Source organism: Thrips palmi, unplaced genomic scaffold, assembly GCF_012932325.1.
Source record: "Thrips palmi isolate BJ-2018 unplaced genomic scaffold, TpBJ-2018v1 HiC_scaffold_5, whole genome shotgun sequence".
NCBI classification, from domain to species: Eukaryota; Metazoa; Arthropoda; class Insecta; order Thysanoptera; family Thripidae; genus Thrips; species Thrips palmi.
Genome location: NW_023144632.1, coordinates 12,505,663 through 12,518,710, shown reverse-complemented (window position 1 = coordinate 12,518,710; position 13,048 = coordinate 12,505,663).

The following is a 13,048-nucleotide window of genomic DNA, read 5'->3' as shown; positions in this document are numbered from 1 at the left end:
GAGCAGAGAGGAGACCATTCAGTAGTCTCGTTCCGAACCCGAGTGTGAGAAAGAGAAAGAGAGAGAGAGAGGGGGGGGGGGGAGAAGGAGGGCCGTGAGCGGGCGCTCTCTCGGCGTGCCAAGTGGCGTACTGCACCTCCGGGGCTCATTAACCGAGCGTCCCTGCCGCCACGGCACCGCGGCACGCGTCCAAGCGGCATCAATTCGCTTTTTTTACATCCCACCGCTGCGCCGCTTGGCCATTCCATCGCGGTGGAATCACGCCGCCTTGCGACACGCCTTGGCCCGCCTCGGCCGCGGCGCCGCAGTGCCTGCACTGTAGTGTGTGCTGGGCTGGCCTGGCGATGGCTCTTTGCTTGCACCCCCGCCACTGACTACGCAGAGTGCCCGACGCACAGCGCACAGCCAGGGGATGCTGTGCACTGCCCCGCATTGCCACCGACGCGCGTCCGGCCGATGCAGGCGAGGGGTCGGGGCGGCCCGAGGGGCGGCCGGAATGCGTAAACACGGCCATTGGCGGCTAGGGCCGCCGTCGGCCGGCCAGCCAGGCGCCACTCGAGGAATGTGCGAAAAGAGGTGCGAAGCAAGTCCGAGGCTAAACTTAGGGCGCGCCGCCCGCGTCCGCCGCAATCATACTCAACTGACCAGTGCGGGACTGCGGGGCGCGGCGGGGCGGCACGGCGATACCCCGCGCCGCGAGGGGGCGGCAAAATCACGAGGCCCAACGCGGGGAAGATACTCCCGCGTGCAAGTCTCCGCGCGAGCGCCCCCGTGCCCCACCCAGTCACGCACCGCCGGGGTATCGCCGCGCGCAGACACACGCCGCGCCCCACGGACCCCCCGCCAGGGCGTTTGGCGCCCCCTCCGCGCGGGGGGTAGCGACGGCCCCGAAAGGGGGCCGCGGCGAAAACACACCGCGATCCATCATGCGCGCAAGCGAACCAAGGGCGGTGCAATCCGTCAACCCCGCCAAGGCCGACGACCGGATGCCCGCGGACGCCGCCACGGCGCAAACAGCGCGGCAGCGCCACGGGCCGCTGCTGCCAAAGCTTGGGACACGTGGCAAAGCCGGGCAAAGAGCGCCGCCACCACCACGTGACCTGTACCCTGCCAGCGGAGGAGCGGGCACGCCGAGGGTGCGAGGGCAATCCGAGCGAACCAAGCAGCAGAGTAAGTAGAGGTAGAGGTATCTTCAAGCAGTTCCCCTTCCACCTTTTCTCTCTCTCCCCCGCGGCATGGCGCAGCATCGTGGGAGCGGTCCAAAAAGGGACCTCCCCACTTTTAGCTCGTGAATCACACAAAGCCACCCATTGAGGCCGAGGCATCGCGACTTGCGAGGCGTACACTTGGCGGGCTCCACGGCCGACTGCATGCACTCAGCCGTCGGCCCCCAGAGCGTTAGAGGCGGCGAGGGGTCGGCCAGGTCCTGGCTGCAGCGCTGCAGCTGACCCGACGCCCAAACAAACAAGACGGGCGCGTTTTCAATCAATCTGCCTCCGTTTCTCCACCCCACCCTGTGCCGAGGAGGCTAGCTCGGCGATGACACCGCGACCCGAATGCCACCAATCAGTTAGTTTCCCCGGCCGGGAGTCGGGAAGGGCCTCTCGGAGCGGCAGCACGCGACGGTCGCCTGGGCAGGGCGACCCACTGCAGGGCGGTGGGGGGTGGGGCCAGGAAGACGGGTGGGGAGATGATGCGTGAGGGCAGCGTCAAGCGCGAACCACCTGCTGCAGCGTCCGCAGCGTCCGCAGCCCGGCGCTCTATTTCCGCTGCAAGCCTCGCCGTTGAACTTCACACGTTGTCGCGGCGGTTATTTGCAGCGGCCAGCCCCGCTCGGACAAGCCACACTGTTTGCAGGACATGCAAAGGACAAGCCTGGCCCAAGGGGCGCGTAGCGTGCGCGTAGCGTGGGCCACGCTACCTCGACGCGCTGCTGCTGCTGCTCGACGGGCGCCTGGGGGGCGGCCACGGCCGGGGGCGGCGGGGCCGCGGCCACTTGAGGCGCTGGCGGCACGGGCAGGCTCACGGCCCAGCACCATGCCGGGGCGGGCGACGGCGGCTGCACTACCGGCCACCACGACGACTGAACCATGGCCATCTGGGGCAAGGCGACGGAGGAGACGGCTGAGGGAAGCGGTACGGGGGCGGACAGGCGACGGAGCAGCGGCACGGGGTGAGCCACCGGGGCGGTGCAGGTAGACGAGGGCGCTGGTGACGGAGCGGGGCAGGGAACAGCTTGCACTGCGTCGACCACGTCAACGTCTCCGCCATCGAGGGCCTTGGCTTCGGCCTCCGCCACCTCCGCGTCCTCCTCCAAGGACTGCTGGTTCTGCGGCAGGCGGCAGGCCATCAGGTTGAGGCAGCTGCGCACGTCGGCCGCCACGGACGCCGACGTGTGGGGGTTGGGGCGGTTGGGGTTCTGCTCCCGGTAGTGGCCCGCGCGGTGTCGGAGCGTGGGGCTACCCATGCTGCCCTCGGACGACGAGCTGGTTGGGATCAGTTTGCGGCTGTGGCTGTCCTCCTTGTCCTTGCGGCCGCGGAACAGGTCCTGGATGGGCACCAGTCGGCTCACGCCGCCCTTTGCGTGGTCGGCGGAGTCGTCGCCGTCTCGAGTCACGCACGTGCGCGAGAAGTGCTCCGAGATGGGCGCCGAGCCGTTGTCGTACTTGATGACCACCTCGGTGCGGTGCGTGGGCTGTGAGGGCTGGAGCGGAGAGGGGCGGTACGGCTGCGCGTACACGGGGCTCTCCTCGCGTGCCGCGCCCTGGAAGGGCTCCTGGTACACGGGGCTGTCGCTGCGTTCGGCGGCCGGGGGCGGCGGGGGTGGCATGCTGGGCGGGGGCGGCGGAACGATGGGCAGCGGGCTAGCTTGCTGCGGCCGCTGCTGGAACGTGGGGCTGGCCTTCTGCGGGGCCTGCAGGGGCTCGGGCATGTGCTGCACGACGCGGTGCGGCCCGCCACCGCCCCCGGCTCCGCCCCCGCCCGGCCAGTACTGCACGCTCACCCGCACAGGCTCCAGCATGTCGGCGGGCTGCGACTCCTGGAGGAGGTTCTGAGTGGCCTCATCGAGCGCCTCCAGAGCCTTGGTGGTGGCGGCGCTGGTGGCGGCGGGCGCGGCGGGCGTGGCACACGCAGAGCCCGGGCTGTCGGCGAGGGGAGACGTGTGGAACACGATCTCGCTCCGCATCGGCTCCACCGGCTCCAGCAACTCCAGGCTGCACACCACGGCGGGCGGTTCGTACCGGAGTTCGGCGCGCTCCGGCTGGTCGCTGCCGGGCCGCGGGGTGGGCGTGGCGGACGGCGTGGCGGACGGCGTGGCGGCCGGCGTGGGGGTGGGTGATGGCCCCGAGCGGGGCCGGCCCGACGGCGACGACTCGAGGCGCGCTTTGACGGACGACGCACAGAACTTGGCGGGTGGCACCGGCGGGGTGCGGGGCCGCGCGAGTGTCTCGGCCGGGGTTTCGCCGCTCACTGAAGACGCGGCCTGAGCCGCCTGAGCCGACCTTGCAGCGCCCGGCACTTCCTTATCAGTCAGCTGGTGTTGCGGGACGGGGACCACGGGGACCACGGGGGCGATGGGGGGCGGCAGCAGCGGCGGTCCCAGCTCTGCCGTCAAGGTCACGGTCTGGGTGCCGTCGCGGTGGTGGTTGTGGTGGTGGGCGTGATGTCCGCGAGGAGCGCTGGGCGGCAGGTGGCCGTCGAGCGAGGCGCGCTGGTGCACCAAGGGGTAGTGGTGGTGCGTGCGTCCCCGCCGCTCCCAGTCCCGCTCGCGGTCCAGGCGCGCCGCGTCCGGGATGGCGGCCACCTGTGGCTGCGGTGGCGGCGGGGCGGCTGGAGCGGGCGGCATCAGGGGCGGGGGTGGCTGCTGCGGGGGCGGCGGCCCGAACGGCTCGTACCGGCTGTGCTGCAGGCGGCGGCCGTACGGCGCCGGGTTGCCCGCGCCCCACGAGTGCCCCAGCCACACGAACTCCCCCTGGTGCTGCTGCGGCGACGGCGAGTTGGGCGCCGACTGGGGAGGTCCCATCGGAAACATGGGGTACGCCATGACGGGGCCGTCGCCGCACTCGCCGCGTCGCCGTGCGTGGCTCATGGGGCCGTGCGCGCCGTGCGGGCCGTGCGGGCCGTGCGAGCCGCCGTGGTGGAACGCGACGCCGTGCAGCGATTCGCGGCCGCTCCTGTTCGCGCGCTGGCTCTGGCTCGCCATCCCCGACGGACGACGGTCCCGAAGGGACGCATAGCACTGGGCCCGGCCCGTCTGCGTACACCCAACACACCCAACACGCCGCGCCGCGCCGGACGGCCTAACGTGCAGCACCACCACCGCGGCGTCACCGACCACCGAAATAGTCCGCGCGTCCGCGCCCAGGGCCAGGAATAGCGCCGCGCAGCGCGCAGCGCCCTGGCCTCGCAGGCCTCCGCCAACCCGGCAGCGGGCAGCCACGGGCTGCGGCGCGGGGCGCACGGCGGTGACCACCGCGTGAACAAGCGCGTGCATCCGGGGGCATGCCGTCTGGGCAAAACAAGTCCCAGCCAAGCCATGGGCGCCATGGGCCCGATGGCTCGACCGTTGATCCCCGCCATGTGACGTGACACCAGATAAACCCCTGACGGCCTGGCGGCGCGACCATCGCGGACCTTCGTTGCATAAAGCCGCCGTCACTACTCCACGCTCCGCGCGCCCTGGGCGCGACGGGACGGGACGCCGCGCGGACTCTAGCTTGCCGAGCTGTCCAGAGGGCTGCTCGGGGCTGCCCGCCCAATTACCTTATCAAAGGCCGTGGGCAGCGCGAGGCGGCGCGGCCTGTTACGCGACAGTGCAGCGGAGCGCGGCCCGCGCGGCGCAGTGCCGTCCGACCGACCAGCTTTCTTCACCTTGTCCCGATATCATTAGCCTTTGGCTTTACGTCCACCCTCGCGATAAGCCAGCCATCGGTCATGCAGACGCGTGGACAGACAGAGGCGGAGACGGACCGACAGCGAGACGGACGGACGGACGCACAGTGGGCAGCGCGACCGCCATTTGTCATGCCAAATCGAAAGGGGAAACGGGGAGTGGGGAATAAAAGAAGGAATGAAAGCCAATGCGCCGCGCGCCATGCAAGCCAACACATCGCGGCGACGGAATAAGCAGCAACGATCCCATGCATTCCCAGCCTACGCACACACACACACACACAACTTCTCGAACACACACACAGTAGGCAATTCCATACTGCATAAAACGCACGAGCTATCACTCAGATATATACTCTGGAAGCCGAGCTGAAACACCTTCCCCCTTACCCACAAAAGAATTTAACTCCCCCTAACCCCCTAACCCTAAAAAAAAAACTAAAAAAGGGTATATAAAGAAGCATTTAAAACTGCAAGTACATCCCACTACATCTTATAGTAGATCCCACTATGTTGGTCAAGACAAAGAAACCACGCTGCATGCGGTGTGGAAGCGTCCAGCTTGTAACTCTGACCAGTACCAAAGTGACAAAATTCCTTCTTATGGACTGAAAAAGAAAACTGATTATCAGCACGACAAGTGTTGCCGCCATTTTCCTGCCAAGTTTGCTCTGAACAGCGACACTGCCAACCAAGTGCAACTGAGACATGGGCCCGTTGGCGGCCTGGAGGCCTGCAGGCCTGGGGGTGCAAGTGATGAGGCGGCGTCGCCCGCCCGGTCCACGAGTACTCACCCGAGAGGACGAGTGGTGGTGGTGGTGGTGGTCCCGGTCGGCGCGGTCCCTCTCCCGGTCCGCGCGCTCCCGTTCCCGCTCCCGGTCGGCGCGCTCTCGCTCTCGTTCTCGCTCGCGCTCGCGGTCGCGTTCCCGCTCGCGCTCGCGGTCACGGTCCCTGTTCCTGTTGCGCTCGCGTTCCCGCTCGCGCTCCCGGTCCCGCTCCCGTTCGCGCTCTCGCTCGCGGTCGCGGTCCCGGTCGGAGCGGTGGTCATCGCGGCGCCGGTGCTGGTCCTCGTGGTGGTGGCGGTAGCGGGAGGTGGGCGAGCGGCGGTGCGAGCGCTTGTAGCGGCGCTCCGCGCTCGTGCCGCGCTCGTGTTGACGTGAGCGCTGCGCCCTCTCGCTGCTGCAACAGGCCGAAAAGACACAAGTCAATAAACAATCAAAGACCCTGGCTAGCCCTCAACCAGTGGCGTGACCGCGCGTCCACCTTTTCATCGCGTGCCGCTTCAAAGCCCGCTGGCGGCGCCTGCTGCGGTCAAAGCGAGGGCCTGGCGGTCTGGCGGCGAGCGCCCGGAGGGCAGGCAGGCCCGCGGCACGGGGCGGCGCGGCGGCGTAGAACACCTGCAGGCGCCGTCACGCGATGCCCGCCGTGCCCCCACCCACCCACCAGGGGCTCCCGTCCCGAGACGGCGGCGAGCGCGGCGCAGTGCGGGCGGCAGCGGCACGCGCACTCACTCCTCAAACATTTGCCCACTCCACGCCGCTCCAGTGAAAGTGAAGTGACATCACTCGGAGGCCCGTCGCCATGTCATGTCATCCATCAGTCGTCGCCAATTCGGCGGGCCGGGCCGGGCCGCTCTGCGGTGCTCTGCGGGGGGCGGACGGCCGACCGCGTCACCCCGCGAGCATTCCCTTTCGCTTTCGACCACGCACTTACGTACGCGTTACGCGCGGCACGCTCGCCGCCGCGGCGCTCGGCCCGGTTACAGTCAAACATAATGCCTGAGCGCGGTGGCGCCTGTGGAGCCATTATGCAGCCAAGGGCGGCAGGGCAGGGCCGTCGCAACGTCTACCACCCACCCCGGAGGAAACGCGGCGAACCAGGCCGTGCTGCCGTACTGCCGTCGCGGCCCGCGGGTCGAGTGGAGCCAACGCCTCTGAACTGGGGCAACCTTGACCAATCGCAGTCGGGCCGACGCTGGCTAACGCGGCTAACGCTAACGCTGGCCAGCCCCGGCTGCCGAGGCGGGGCGGGGCGCCGCCTTTCGTCATGCGGCGGCCAGTGCCGCGCAGCAGCACTCCACAATATCAAGTGCCCCGGCGAGGCCGGCTTACCCAAACAGAACGCGGGGATGCACCGCCTCGCCACGCCCCAGGCCCCCGGCACGGTGCCATGACCGCCACCGCCCGTCGCAGTCGTGCCGCGCCGCGTCCTCGGTCATTGGGGCAGGCCAGTGCACGCGTCAATCACTGCGCACTGCTGCGCCGCGCAGCGCCTAGCGGCCTAGCGGTGCCACTCATTGACCGAGGACGCCCACGGGCCCACGACTTAGTTTCGTTCCGCGAAGACACATCAGGGCAGAGAGGAGCCAGTCGTCATGCGGATGCGTGCGGATGCAAGCCACCCACGCGACAGGCCGACAGGCCGGACGGGTCGGCCGGCGGGGCTCAACGCCACTCACGGCACCATTCCGGAGAGAAACTTTGCAAGCCATCATCGTCCGTCGCTCAAACCGCAGCGGGGACCGCCCTAGCCGCCCTGCCCCTCCAAACGGACGTGTGTCCGGTTGGGCGTGGCGCGGCCGAGGCGCAGCACGGCGCCGCCAACGCGCTTCATGACGGACAAGGCTAGCGGCGTGGTGGGGCCATCTCACGCAGTACTGGCCTCCAACGCCCAAGACGGGCGCGACGCGGCCCGTGCAGTTACAGTACTCGACAATCACGCCAAGACTCATTGCCGTCCGACCGCACCGACAATTCCGCGGGCGTGGCCGAGCCGGCGTCTCGCCGCGTCGCTCTCACTGCAATCACGGCAGACGTCGTCGACAAAGGCACTCCACTGCGCACGCTCCGCGTCTCCGCGCCACGACGCCGAGTCATAAAGGCGCAAAGTGGCGGCAAAGCGCGACGCACTTGAGCGGACCGAACGCGGCAACGCGGCCGAACGGCCCAGCGGAGAAAGGTGTCGCCTTATTTACCGCCAGCCCAGCCCAGCTCAGCTCGACCGCAGCACAACGGCCGGCTGCAGGCGGCTGCAGGCAGCCAGCCCCGCGGACGGACGGCCTAACGGATTTCTTTTCCGGGCATCGCCGCCGTGGCCACCGCCCCGGGACACTGTCGGGCCGGCGGCGTCCCCAGGGTCCTCCGCCCAGCCCACGACGCACGGCCTTGACCTTGCTGCCGCGCTGCCGCAGCCTGCCGGCCTGCCTGCCCACGCCTTACATGGGCCCGGCGCGGACGGCGCGGCCCGCCCGGGGCCAGGGCAGCCTGGAGGGCCTGGACAACCTGGAGGGGGCTGCGGAACCTCGCCGGAGCCTCAACAGCGTCAACACGGCGGGGCGCCAAAACTCAACCGAGGGGGGTCCCTACGGTCCAAGGCGCACAAAGGCTTTCTCATTTAAGATTATTTCACAGACGCTACAGACCCTTCAGGTACCAAGAGTGCAATTAGTTTTTGATTTATTATTTTGTTCTATGTTTTCTGATTTAAATTTTGAAGTTTCAACTCGCGTACTAATTACAATCACTAGTGAGCCCCCTCTGACACTGCTCTAGCCAAGCTCTGGCGTCGAGCCGGCGAAGCGACTGGTCGGTCGGGACGACGCGGCATCCGGGACGCAACATCCCGTCCCGTCCGACTCGAATCAAACGGCCCCGATTCTTCCCTCGCGACACGTGTCTCGTTACACGTTTATGGCCGCGGCCAAAAAATTTCACCTCGCCTATCCCGTCCTTTCGGGCCGCCAATTTACGGCCCGTTTACGACGCCCCGCCAATTGGCAGGCCGTGGCGACGGGTCCACCCCACGTCGCGTCCCTGGTGGATCGGTCGGACGGGATCCGGACGCCAACCGTGGCGTCCAGGTGGCGTCCAAAATGTTTCAAATAGGACCGTTTGTGGACTGCGTCCCTGCGAGGTCCACCGGCGTCCAATTATCGTCCAGTACGTCCGCGCAAGGTCCATAAAGGGTCCACAAAGGGTCCATGTGGGTCCTTTGGGGTCCGTGGGGGTGCGTGGGGCGTCCATACTGCGTCCGTTGGGGTCAGTGTGGCGTCCATACTGCGTCCGTTGGGTCCCGTAGGGCGTCCGTACTGCGTCCGTACTGCATCCGTTGGGATCCGTGGGGCGTCCGTACTGCGTCCGTTGGGATCCCTGGGGCGTCCGTACTGCGTCCGTTGGGACCCGTGGGGCGTCCGCGATGCGTCCGTTATGGTCCGCACGGCGATATCTAACTGGGGCCCAAAGGGCTCTTATAGGCGCTTATGGACGCTAACGGACGCACTTCGGACTTTGGATGTGTGGACCCATAAGGACGCACTTAGGACCCTGGTTGCGACCACTCGTTGGAAAGGTCTCACCAAGACCTGTTCGAATCTGCAATAAAAAAAAATTGTTGGTCACCCCCCTTTTTTCAAGATACTGATTTTTTAACTCTATTTTGAAAAAAGGGGGGTGACCAACAATTTTTTTTTATTGCAGATTCGAACGGGTCTTGGTGAGACCTTTCCAACGAGTGGTCGCAACCAGGGTCCTAAGTGCGTCCTTATGGGTCCACGCATCCAAAGTCCGAAGTGCGTCCGTTAGCGTCCATAAGCGCCTATAAGAGCCCTTTGGGCCCCAGTTACATAACGCCGTGCGGACCATAACGGACGCATCACGGACGCCCCACGGGTCCCAACGGACGCAGTACGGACGCCCCAGTGATCCCAACGGACGCGGTACGGACGCCCCACGGATCCCAACGGATGCAGTACGGACGCAGTACGGACGCCCCACGGACCCAAACGGACGTAGTATGGACGCCACACTGACCCCAACGGACCTAGCACGGACGTACCAGGGACTCTAAGGCAAAACTCAAGCGGCGTCGCACTTCGGACCACTAGCGGACCTTTGGGGCGGACTGGACGGACGCACTGCGGACATATCCTGGACTTCCATTTTTGACCGGCTTCGGACCCAAACGGACTTACCAGGGACTCTCAGGCAAAACTCTCGCGGCGTCTCCCGCCGGACCACTGGCGGACCCTCTGGTGACCATTCACGGACTTCAAGGACGTATTGCGGACTTCGTAAAGTTTTCTATGAAGTTTGGCGGACGGCAGGTGACCCAATGCGGACGCTTGACAGACGCTGTTTTCTGTGCGTGGACCAAGCAGACGCAGAGTGGACCAACTTCGGACTCGAGTGGACTCCGAAAGGACGCTTGGGACCCTTATCGGACGACGTGAGACCGTGGACGCGCCGGGACGGCGAATGGACTGAAGGCTCCGGACGTCGCAGACTACAGCAGGACTGACTGTGGACCAGGAAGGACGCACTGGACTCAGTTCGGACTAGTTATGGACCCCCCAGGACCTCACGGACGGCAAGCAGACGCCATCTTTGCGTCCAGATCGGGTCCGAACGATCCACCAGGGGTCGCGCCGCGCCGCCTCGCCAGTGACCCCGAGAGCCCCGAGACCGACGACCCGGCCGAGGAAGCCGGCGGCGCGACGCGGCGCGGAATCGGACGATTAGGCGGCGAAGCGCGCGCAGTGACGAGAGTGACCCGGAAGGCGCTCTTTGTTTGGGCCGGCGGGCGTGGTGCCGCGGAGCCTCGGGGACGACGCCCCTCTCGGCCCGCGGCCTCGGCCACCGAAAACAAGACCGGGCCAAGCACGCCGTGCGCCTCTGCCGCGTGCTGACGTGCGACACCAGCCCGGTGCAGCCGCGCCATTAGCGGCTTGTTGGGCCGCGAGAAAGAAAAGCATCCGCCAGCCGACCGTCGCCCCGTCTCCCTTCCACTCATACGGAGCAACCTCCGAGAGCGAGAGAGACGGGGCGATGAAAGCGATGTCGGGAATGGCTCCGCAGCACGCCAGTGCACTCAGCCCGTTTACAGCCCTCCGCCAAATCCGCGGACCGAACCGGTCTAAATGGAGAGCACACTCCATAAACTTCCGCCCCACGACCACCTCGGCCGGCCGACGGCCAGAGCGGCCAGAGCGCGGCTCTAGCCGCCACGCCGGCGCAGTCCCTTGTAAGGCAACCCGGCCCGGCCGCGGCCTGCCCCAACCCCGTGCAGCCAAGCAGCCAGCCGCGCCAAGACGCCTTCAGCCGCGACCGCGGCGAGCGCGCCGAGCACCGCGACAGGGATTGTCCCACGGGAGGTCAAAGGCGCGCGAGCCACTCCGCGGCCTCTAGCCACTGCCTGGCCGGCCTGCCCCCGACTTGCAGACATGCAGCGCCGCGACGGGCGTGGCGTGGCGGCCAGCAGCGGCGCGGCAGCGCGTGGGCAGGACCAGGCCTGTATCGGCAGCCTCGGCAGGCAGCAACAGACTCGACCGCCAACAACTCAACCATCCCGGACCCGTCTTTCTTTCTGAAGGGCTCGCTCCTCGTGGCTTGCAGTGTCCGGGCAGTGCCCGTGGCGCGGCCAAGAGCGCGACGGGGCGGCCGGCCAAGCCCCCGCCAGTCACCGCGACCTAGACAGCCTCGCCGCGGTCCGCCCTCATCGACGGGCAACGTCAACAGCCTCGACGGCGCACTCAGGAGCGACCGCTCCGGGCTGCGGCAGAGCGACTTCGTCCGGTGGCGGCGCCGTCCCCGGCGGAGCGTCCACATAAAACAAGCGCGGCGGGGCGCGGCGCGGCGGCGAGGCGAACCCACGAGTGCTGCCGCCATCTGCCCGAGCGCGCTGGCCGTGCCGGCCGCGCTAGCGAGCACTAAACACGACGAAGCAAAGTGGTGGCGATCGTGCAAAGGCTGCAACTCACGCACCCCGCGCACATGGCCAGCCCCAGCAGGAAGGCCCGCCGGATCCACTGCAGCATCCTGGACGAGGAGGACCCCGGCGTGGACCACGTCGGGGCCCACGACGAGCCCCAGGGCCGCCCCAGCCTGCCGCCCTTGACAACCCTTGGTCCCTGCCGCCCTGCGGCGCGCCTGCTACTGCCTGCTACTGGCACCTCAAGTGGCTACAATGGGTACCCGCCAGACTCGATGGTGCTGCTCGCGGACAAGAGCCCCGCCCTCCGCGGCTGTGCCAACCTCGCCACCCGATGCCCAGTGCACAGTGCCCAGGTAGGCGCGGTCGCAGCGGCTGTCGCGACCCACACGCGCCGCTGACCAGCGGGACCGCGTCGCCGCCACGACCCTCTCGACGGGCACCGAGCCTCAAACGGCTCCGAGCAGCGGCACGCGCGGTCGCCACCACTTGCCCGTCGTTTTTCGGTTTTCATCGATCACGTTGGCACCCGACTCATTGGCATCGTGGTGCTGGCAGAGCCGCGGCAGAGGCATGGCAGAGCGGGCCACTCGCTGGCATCACACCAGCAGACGCAGCCATACCTGGCCCAGACTCGCGCCACTCGCGGCATCCGCCGGGCGTCTCCGTCAGGGACGGCGCCACCCGCCGCACGGCGGCGGGTACAGTGCACTCTAATCCAATTAGCGGGCGAGGGCCGCCAAGGACTGCCGGGCGCGGCGGCGCGGCGCACCTTGGTCCAGCCCAAGGACGGCCACTACTCCGTGTCCCGCGCGCCGAACTTCCACCACGCGGAAAGACACCTCTGGCCGCCAGGTGGATTCCGGGCAGGACGAACAGGGCTGCCCCTCTCGTCGCGGGCGTCGCGCGTTGCGGTCAGAGAACCGAAACCGGTCCGCCGTGACGTCACTGCGTCACTTTGAGGCGTGCAACGCAAGAATGCAGTCCCGGGCGCGCGCCCCGCCTCTCCACTGCGCTCTGCCCGCTCTGCCTCGCCGAACCCCCCCATTTTCGGGTCCCACAAGTTGGAGCACTGACCGAAGCGAAGGCCGCGCTGGGCTTGCAGTGGTTATTCCAACATCGACAGTACGCATTGCAATTCATCCAGGAAGAGAGGCTTCCCTAGAGCAAAATTAAAAAAAAAATCGGACTTGATAGAATAACATTTCTATGCAGACCTCCGCTCGCCCTCGTTTTGGCGAGGCGGCAGAGTTGGATCGACTCACGCGGCAACGGGTTCCTTCCCGTTTGGGATCGAAATAGACAGGCAGAGGGGGTGGGGAGGGGAGGGGACGAGTCGCCGGCAAATTTGATCGGGTCGTCTTGCGGCCCGATACGGTGTGGTGTCGCTGCCAGCATCGCCAAGGCTTCGGCCAAACACACTCCAAATCCAGAGCACAAAATGAGTCCC